General features: G+C 33.5%; 1 pseudogene across 1 annotated transcript; it reads right to left on the bottom strand.

The window, feature by feature from the left end:
• Nucleotides 1-267: 267 nt before the first annotated feature.
• On the bottom strand, nt 268-5,614 carry LOC143609855 (LEAF RUST 10 DISEASE-RESISTANCE LOCUS RECEPTOR-LIKE PROTEIN KINASE-like 1.2; annotated as a pseudogene). Its single transcript, XR_013149488.1, has 3 exons — nt 4,664-5,614; nt 2,414-2,641; nt 268-1,263 (listed from the first exon to the last, which is right to left on the bottom strand). The product of XR_013149488.1 is annotated as an LEAF RUST 10 DISEASE-RESISTANCE LOCUS RECEPTOR-LIKE PROTEIN KINASE-like 1.2 (transcript).
• Nucleotides 5,615-8,851: the final 3,237 nt, after the last annotated feature.

Consider the following 8,851-nt stretch of genomic DNA (forward strand, 5'->3'; position numbering starts at 1 on the left):
ATGTGAATCATAGGTAAACTATTTTATGTTCTTTTGTAATCCTTAACTCATTCATAGCATCTATTAAAATGTTGGGTAAAGGCCCAATATCAAAATGGATCTGGTCTCTAGTTTTAGTGGGCCTGAACTCAGGCTTTCATAATTTATAATTTCATATAAATCAATATATATGAAATAACTAACATTGAATTATATTGTTCTTTACTTACCTTTTGACTTTTTCTATGTTTATATATTTGTTCTGTTACAAAATGTTTTAAAAAGAAAAAACAATACTACACCTATACATGTTCATGTAATACTTCAATTACACACTAGTATATGTTGTGGTTACTCCACTGCTAGTACTATGCCATGTAGCCGTTACAGAGACCGGTGACGCCGTGACCCGCCCATTCAACAACCCCACGCCTTCGTTTTCAGGCGAAGGCGGCGGCAAGTTTGACTTTTGACCAGTCAACTCTACAACATCACCACCACTTTCCTCTACTTGGATCCCCTTCAAAACCTCCAACACTTCACTCATTGTAGGCCTCATTTCCAAATCAAATTGTAAACACCTAAATGCTAATTCCGCTACCGAAGTCCTCGTTTTCTCGGTTTTCGTGTCGGATCCTAGAACCGGGTCGATTATCTCGTCAAGAGCGCATCCTTGGATTCGGTTTATTGCCATGTTGGCTAGATTAATCTCGTCTCTAGACCTAGTAATATCAAAAGCCGGCATTGATGAAATTAATTCAATTAAAACAACTCCAAAACTGTAAACGTCACTTTTATATGTCAGCTGATAACACTGATGGTAATCAGGGTCCACATAACCTGGGGTCCCTTGAGGGGCAGTGGAGACATGAGTGGCATCATTAGGTAATAATCTCGATAACCCAAAATCCGCTACTTTGACACAATAATTATTATCTAGAAGAATATTGTTTGTTTTTACATCTCGGTGTATGATTTCCGAGGCGTGAAGGTATACAAGCGCACTAGCGGTTTCAATGGCGATTTTCATACAGGTTTGCCACGTCAGCGGGCTCTCTTTTGCACGCTTACCATGGAGGTGGTCGGCTACCGTGCCATTAGGGATGTATTCATAGACTAAAAGAAGTCCTCGACTCTTGCGAGAAGTGCAACCATAAAGTGATACGAGGTTTTTGTGTCGTAATCTAGTGAGGATTTCTACCTCGTTCATGAATTGTTGGACTCGTTTGTAGTTGTGATCGTATAGTCTTTTCACTGCCACTTCTCGTCCGTCACGGAGTTTGCCTAGCAAAAGAAAACATTATATCCAACTTTAGTTAGCGGGACTCAGACTCGTTTCAAGCTTTATATAAAAGTCGAGTTCAGCTTGTAAGTTATTTTTCAAGCTTGAGTTCAGCTTAGGCTTAACTCGTGTATCCTTTGTTAATTACTTATTATTTTATATTTATACTATATAGGAAAAGATTTTAGACAAAACATAATGATTTTTTTGTTAAAACAAGAACCAGTCTTAATATTTTTTAATATATAAAATACTTGAAATGCATTGTTTTTTTTTTAATTTCTTCTAATATTCGAAAAAAAATATATCATGTATTTGTAGAACATACGTACACATGTGTAAACCAAGTGTATGCTTTATTTGCCTACACATAACCTTTACATGTATAGGTTAACAAATTAGTTTAACTGTTTTTATATACGTAACACATACATTTGTATGTAAAATAAAAGTTTTAAAAATATGAGCCTTTAATAAAAAAATAATACATAGTAAACGACTTCGTTTTTATTCTTGTTCTCGTAATAATTTGACTTGGGCTCATGATCGTTAGCTCACTAGCTAGATTGTTTAATTTGGGAAGTACTAGGGGTGTGCAAGAAGCTGATTCGAAACCCAAAAAACCGAAAAATTCAAACCGAAACAAAAATTGACGGTTAGGTTATATGTGTTTGTAAAAATTGAACTAATGGGTCAGTTTTGGTTTTTCATCAATAAAAACCGAAAAAACTGAACCGAATCGAATTCCTAAGTTTTTGTTTTTTATATTTTATATGAAGTAATTTATAAGAATTTAATAAATATGTAACTCAAATATATTTGGTCAAATATATAATTCTGTAATTTTACAATTTACAAAATTATTTATACCTAAATTCATTTATTTTTGCCAACTTTTTTTTCTTTTCGGTTTAAAATTTTTAGGCTCAAATGACAAAAACCGAAACCAAACTAAAACCAAAAAAAAAAAACCGAAAACCAAAACTGAAAAAACCGAAACCGAATGGTTTTAAAAACTCCAAAAAACGAAGTTTTCGGTTTGGTTTTAGCTTAAAATCGCACCGAACCGCACCACGCACACCCCAGAAAAGTTTTATGTTTAAAGGAGACGTCATTAGTTATTAGTTATTTAAGTGAGGTCTAATGAAGTACCATAATAAACGGTTCCGAAGCCACCATTGCCTACTTCCTTAGAAGGATCAAAATGATGTGTGGCGTCTTGAAGTTCGGCGTATGAGAAAACTGATGCACCGAAGTAGATGCTAGCGTCTTCAAGTTCTCAGGATTTATCCTTCGACGAGAAATAAGAAGAAGCTTTGTGTTTACGTATAAAGAAAATGACGGTTGTGAGTGCAAAGACGAGCATAGTTCCAGCAAACAAAGATTAAAAATCTTAGTACGCGTGTAATGAACGTAATAGGTTAAGGAGATGAATTTCATAAGACAATATTACCTGCGATGACAATCAGTTTATGGTTTGGTTTTTCTGCAAAAGGAAACAAACAATTAAAAGAAAAAGAAAAATTGGGTTTAAAACTTTAAATAATCTCTACTATGCCACATTGACAAATAACATTCCTATCTGCATACTTGGCTGGTGACATTCTCAACCAGGGGAGGCTCGGAGGGTGTGCTAGCCGCACCATCGGCCGGGACACATAAGTTTCAGGGGCACAAACATTTTTTAAACATATTGCATATATATGTTTTTTAGTGTTAAAAATAATGTTATTTGCAATGGTTTATGAGATAATTACATGCTCAGAATGATTTCTGTTTATAATTAATCGGTCAATAAAAGTTTTATCCATGTACGCTAGCGAATAAAAAAATTTCGTTAAGGCCGATGGGCCTTTTTTACTTTGGCTCGGCCGAGCTATTTAAATTCTCGGAGACGGCTCTGTTCCCAACTAAAGCTTAATTTTTTTTCCAACGGTCCGCAACTAACGGATTGTTCACGTTAGTTTGTTGCTTACATGGCATGTCTAACGGATTGTTGGAACAAAATACACTTTTAGTTGAGTTTGTTATTTATCAATAGGACATAGTCTGGATTATTTAAAACCAATTTTCTTAAAAAAAAACAGATGAATATAGTAATGATGACACATAGATGTTAATTGACGACTAGACGTGTCATGTAAGTTTTAGACTAACGGATGGTTAGCTCCGTTGGTCGGTGACCATTGGTAAAAATATACATCATTGGTTAGAATCGTCACCAGTCAAGAGTGAAGTTAAAACTGTTATTTACCAATAACATATAGTTGGGATTATTAAAATCAATTTTCGGAAAAAAAAACATGCTTACTATTATGTATTTTTTAAAAAAATGTGTATTATTTTTGCTTTTATTTAAATGGATTAATATGTGCAAAACATATATATGCATAAATTGCCGTCCTTTGCCTCCTTGCCACTCGATTGTAGATACTCTTATCACAAACATATATTCATGGGCCATGGCATCTCTACTTTGGATGCAAGCAAGTCAAAAGTCAAAATAGAATCATGGTCAAACATTTGATTTTGACCTTTAAGCAGCAAAATTCTTGTTCCAAAATGGACCAAAGAAAGAATCTCTACATGTACAACTTGCAGCTACTATTGACCCACATGTATTTAGATTGTTCACATGTTGATGTCAACTTACGAAGATCTTAACTTTACCTTATCATGATAAAACTTTCAACTAATTTAAAGTTTTAAACAACTTATGTCTTATTCAACCAAAAAAAATATATGTGAATTTCGTTTTCAAGAATAGGATACGTTAAAATATCGACACGATTAAGACAAAGTCATATCGAAAAAAATATAATAATGTCAAAACCATACGGCACCAGCCTACCTTTTAAAATTTAAAGTAGGCCGATTTAGATACGTTTATTAATAGTTGAAAATAAAATGTGCCACATTGATTTCAAGTTTTCACTTACACGTACGTAAGCCTGTGAACAAACTGAACGTTTAACATACTGCTCGTCGAGAAGTTTGTTTATTTGACAAACAAACATGAACAAAAAGTTCTGTTCATTTAACTTAATGGACGAACATGAATAAATGTTTCATTCATTCATTTTATGTTCGTTGAACTCATTAACTATGTAATTTTGTAATATTTAAATGTGTTTTAGGATTTTAGTCTTTTAGATGAATTATGTACTTGATTTTTCATATTTGTTTGTTTAAGTTCCTTTAAGCGTGTTTATTTATGTTTGTTTTTGTTTATTTACATTTGTTCATATATATATTTTCATATATGTTCGTTTACATTCGCGACCTTGTTCGTTTCGATTTTTAACAAACAAACATAGACGAGAGAATGTGCATGTTCTGTTTCTAACGATATGAGACATGTACAAAAATATTTGTGTTCGACTAACTATTCGTGTTCGTTTTCGGTTAAATACACCAAAACAATAAATTTCTTACCAGGTTTGCAACTCACCCTGTGAGGCCTATCAGGGCAAAAACACCTAAACTGAAAAACAGTCATATTAAACCCACACCTCCCACCACATGCTCTCACAACCACCACACTCCGCCGCAAGCCACCGCATGTCGAACCCACGTTCAACCACCTTTCTATAATTCCCACCATCCACCACCACACTCTCATCCAACTCCACTGGAATCTTAACAACCTTCCCACCACCTCCAGAACCGTCAATTACGGTTTGAAAATTCGTATCATGTTCCACCATAACATACTCCGTGTTCTCACACGAGGGTATTTTATACCTTTCAAACTGCGTTGAATTAATAGTTGAATTAATATTTAATTTTAATTCAACGCAGTTTGATATCACTAACAGATTCGTGGTCTTTGTATGGTTGATCACGAATCTGTTAGGATCTCAGTGTTAAGTTGCTTAACACTGGGGAGCAGTTTGGTGAATCTGCGGGGTGGTGGAGGTGGATACGATGATTAGCATATTGGATATGTTTAATTTTGAATTCTATATTCGATATTTGAATAACTGGTGAGTTGTTTTTTGCACTGGAGCTCGAATCCGGGATATCCGCAATCCTGATCTTGTATTCCTTTGATGTAGAATGGATATGAGATGTTGCGGCCGTTCTCCGCAGTCTTTCGGGACGCGTGATTCATATTTTGGGTCTAATTCGAGAGTGTGGTTGATAAGGAAGAAGAAGGTGAAGAAAATAGGGTTTTTGGAGGTTTTGTTTCTCATTATGTGTTCATGCTATATGAAGAGATTTAGGTTGTTTTGAGTCTACATGATGACATATAATGGAGTTAAATAGGTGGTGAGTTTTAAATTTTGTTTTGACTTTGAAACAATAATGGAGCCTGGGATGTGACAAATTGCATATTGATGTGTTGGGGATGTTGAAATATTTTTGAAAGAAAGTTAGTGGTCAAAATAATATTTAGAAGTTACATTTATATTTAGAGTTAATGGCCATTTTCGTTTCTGTGGTTTGCTACTTTCGCCACTTCAGTCTAAAATTGTATTTTGTCAATTTAGTCCTCATTAGTTTTTAAATATTAGCCAATTAACATCCTATCCGTCTAACGGCATCCAGCTATGCCGTTAGTTTAAAGGGTATTTTTGTCTTTCTCCTTTTTATTTTGAGTTATTGGTCATTTTCGTCCCTGTGGTTTGATACTTTTGCCAATTCAGTCCAAAGTTTGAAATTTTGTCAATTTAAGTCAGTTTTTTCTATAACCCTAGAGAGCATTATCCAGCCCAAAACAAGTCTGCATTTACTCTGTCGACAGCAGTAATCATACCCCCTTCTCTCGTATTTAGTTTCTAGACGGTTCCTAAACTCTCCCCCATGGTGGAATTCAATGGTAAAGTGGTCAAAGCAATTCCGTGAAACGAATTGTACGGAAAAAACTAAAAATCGTTTTCTTTGATGAATGCATAGTATTTAGGGTTTAGAGATTAACATATCATAACGAAAACCTGGGTCGTAATCAACTATTATACATTAATCAACAAAACAATTTTTAGTTTTTTTGTGTATAATTCGATTTCAGGGAATTACCTTGACCACTTTACCATTGAATTCCACCATGGAGAAAATTTAGGAAATGTCTAGAAACTAAATATAAGGGGGGGGGGGTATGATTACTGTTGTCAACAGAGTAAATGCATACCAGTATTTGAGGTTGCTCGATGGTTTGGGCTTGAATATGCTCTTTAGGGTTATAAACAAAAAACATAAAAAATAAAAAAAACTGAATTAAACTGAACATTAAATTGACAAATATTCAAACTTTAGACTGAATTGGCAAAGATATCAAACCCACAGGGACTAAAATGACCATTAACTCAAATTAAAAGGAGAAAGACAAAAATACCCTTAAACTAACGGCATAGCTGGATGCCGTTAGATGGATGGGACGTAATTGGCTAAAATTTAAAACTTTGAGGACTAAATTGACAAAATTAAAAATTTTGGACTGAAGTGGCGAAAGTAGCAAACCACAGGGACGAAAATGGCCATTAACTTTTATATTTATATATATCTATACTGTATATAAAGCATAAGTTAGGAACCTCTTAATTTTTAGGATGTACCAAACTCATTGCTTTATATACAATCTATAATGCATACAAAATATGAATATTAAGGGTAATTAAGTCTTTGCTTACAAAAATATAAATGTTACGTAACTTTCATTTTTTTCAAAATATACTTACAACTTTGGTCCTTCAACTTCACTACCTTTTATGTAAAATTTAATCATAGTTACACATATGCCCCCTAATTCTAAACTAACTACCCCATGATTTTTTAACGGCCATAATTTTTTCACACGTTTATATTTTTTTTAAAAATATCATCATTAAAACGAGCATTTTATCCTTTTTAACTTAAGTATGATATTGCTATAGTTTTTTTAGTTTTAAAAAGTTAGCATGTTACGCGCATACCATTTAGAACCGGGTAACATGTCGAGTCGGGCGTGCTTGAGTCATTTGTAAAAGTACATTAGGGTCGAAATGAGTCGAAACAAAAAATATGGTTAATTTGGTTTGGGTTCGAGTAGAAAGGGGCTAGGTTAGAATGTTGTCGAGTCGGAACGGGTTTGGGGCCAAAACGGGTTGGTTTAAAAGAAATGATTGATTTCAAATTACCTTATATTTCAGGTTTGCCTTTTGATTTCCGTTGCATGTTACGCAGATACCGTTGTTTACATGTACCGGGGTCAATAAACACGTGTCTGAATGAATTACACGGTGGTGTTGGTTAAGCATGTTTTGATGTCGGTAGCGTACATTCCCTTCCGGTAACGCGTGTTCAATCTTCGATAACACGCAACTGGCTTTGCATGAGTTACGCGTCCAATTTTAGGCTACGTACGCACTGTCATCAGGTGACATATGTACCGACACGGATTATGCGTTTAATAGAGAGTTGCATGCGCGCCCCGCTGCATCGCGCGGGCACATAACTAGTGTGTGTATATATATATATATAATTTATGGGTTAATTTCTTCTTGTTGAGATATTCCTAGCTAGTGATTTAAAATTTGTCCATAATAGAGGTAATATAAATGACATATTAATTATTAATACTTAATTAATTGATATGAAATTTGAAACAAATAAATGAACTAAACTTGTATCAAACCATGATATTATATAAATATGTTTGATAAAATTCTCTGCACATGCAACAGGTGCAAAGTCATGCAAGCTTATTCCTGGCAAAATAATTTAAAAAAGAACTTGTTAATTAATTTTGCTGATATGCAAAATTGAGGCAGAGAAAACATACTTCATAGATTATTATCAACAATAAATTCCTAATTTGGATTACTAAAATTTTGACTTGCATATATTTTATAAATATAGTTGCACACATTTTGCTTACATAGATAACCTTTATATAGGATGTGTCTGGGATTGTTTATTGAGAACTTTGACATAATATTATTACTTTTTTAAAATGAGCTTTTCTTTGAAAAAATAAAAATAAAAAATTTGGGTTAGCTTATGTGATGTGGAGAGCTAAATAATGAAAAATATCACTTATTATTTACCAAATACAAAAGTTTATAAGTCACAATCTACTACTTATCAAAACTCCTTATATACACTTATTGATAAGTTAAAACATAAAAGGACTTATTAACTTTTTTGAAAAGTTGATAAGGAGTTTAAATAAGCAGATCCCAAACACCCCCTAAGAATAATATAATTCATGGTTCATTGGTAAGGCATGATATACAAATCTTATATAAATAGAACATAATACGGTACATATATCGCATACATAAAATAGTCATAGAAATACATGTATCATACAATAAAATACACATATTAAAATACACATATTAAGGTGGCCAAAGTAAAGAAAATGGTTGTTAAATTCATATAATTAATGCATCATAGTTTCAAATAGTTTCAAATGTTTTAAAAATGTGAGAATTAAGAACTTAATGGATTATAAAACATGTTCACCAGTACCAACGTTTTATGCCCTTGTGATGGAGTCACATAGCAGACAAACAATACACAAAGTCATACTTTACGCTAACATATTTCGTGTTCGATCTATACACTGTATCCAGACTCCAAAGTGTCCATATTGTGACAATCAATCCG

The sequence above is a fragment of the Bidens hawaiensis genome, unplaced genomic scaffold (genome assembly GCF_021521415.1).
Source record: "Bidens hawaiensis isolate Kalapana, Puna unplaced genomic scaffold, B.hawaiensis_p1.1 tig00017251_1, whole genome shotgun sequence".
Classification (NCBI taxonomy): domain Eukaryota; kingdom Viridiplantae; phylum Streptophyta; class Magnoliopsida; order Asterales; family Asteraceae; genus Bidens; species Bidens hawaiensis.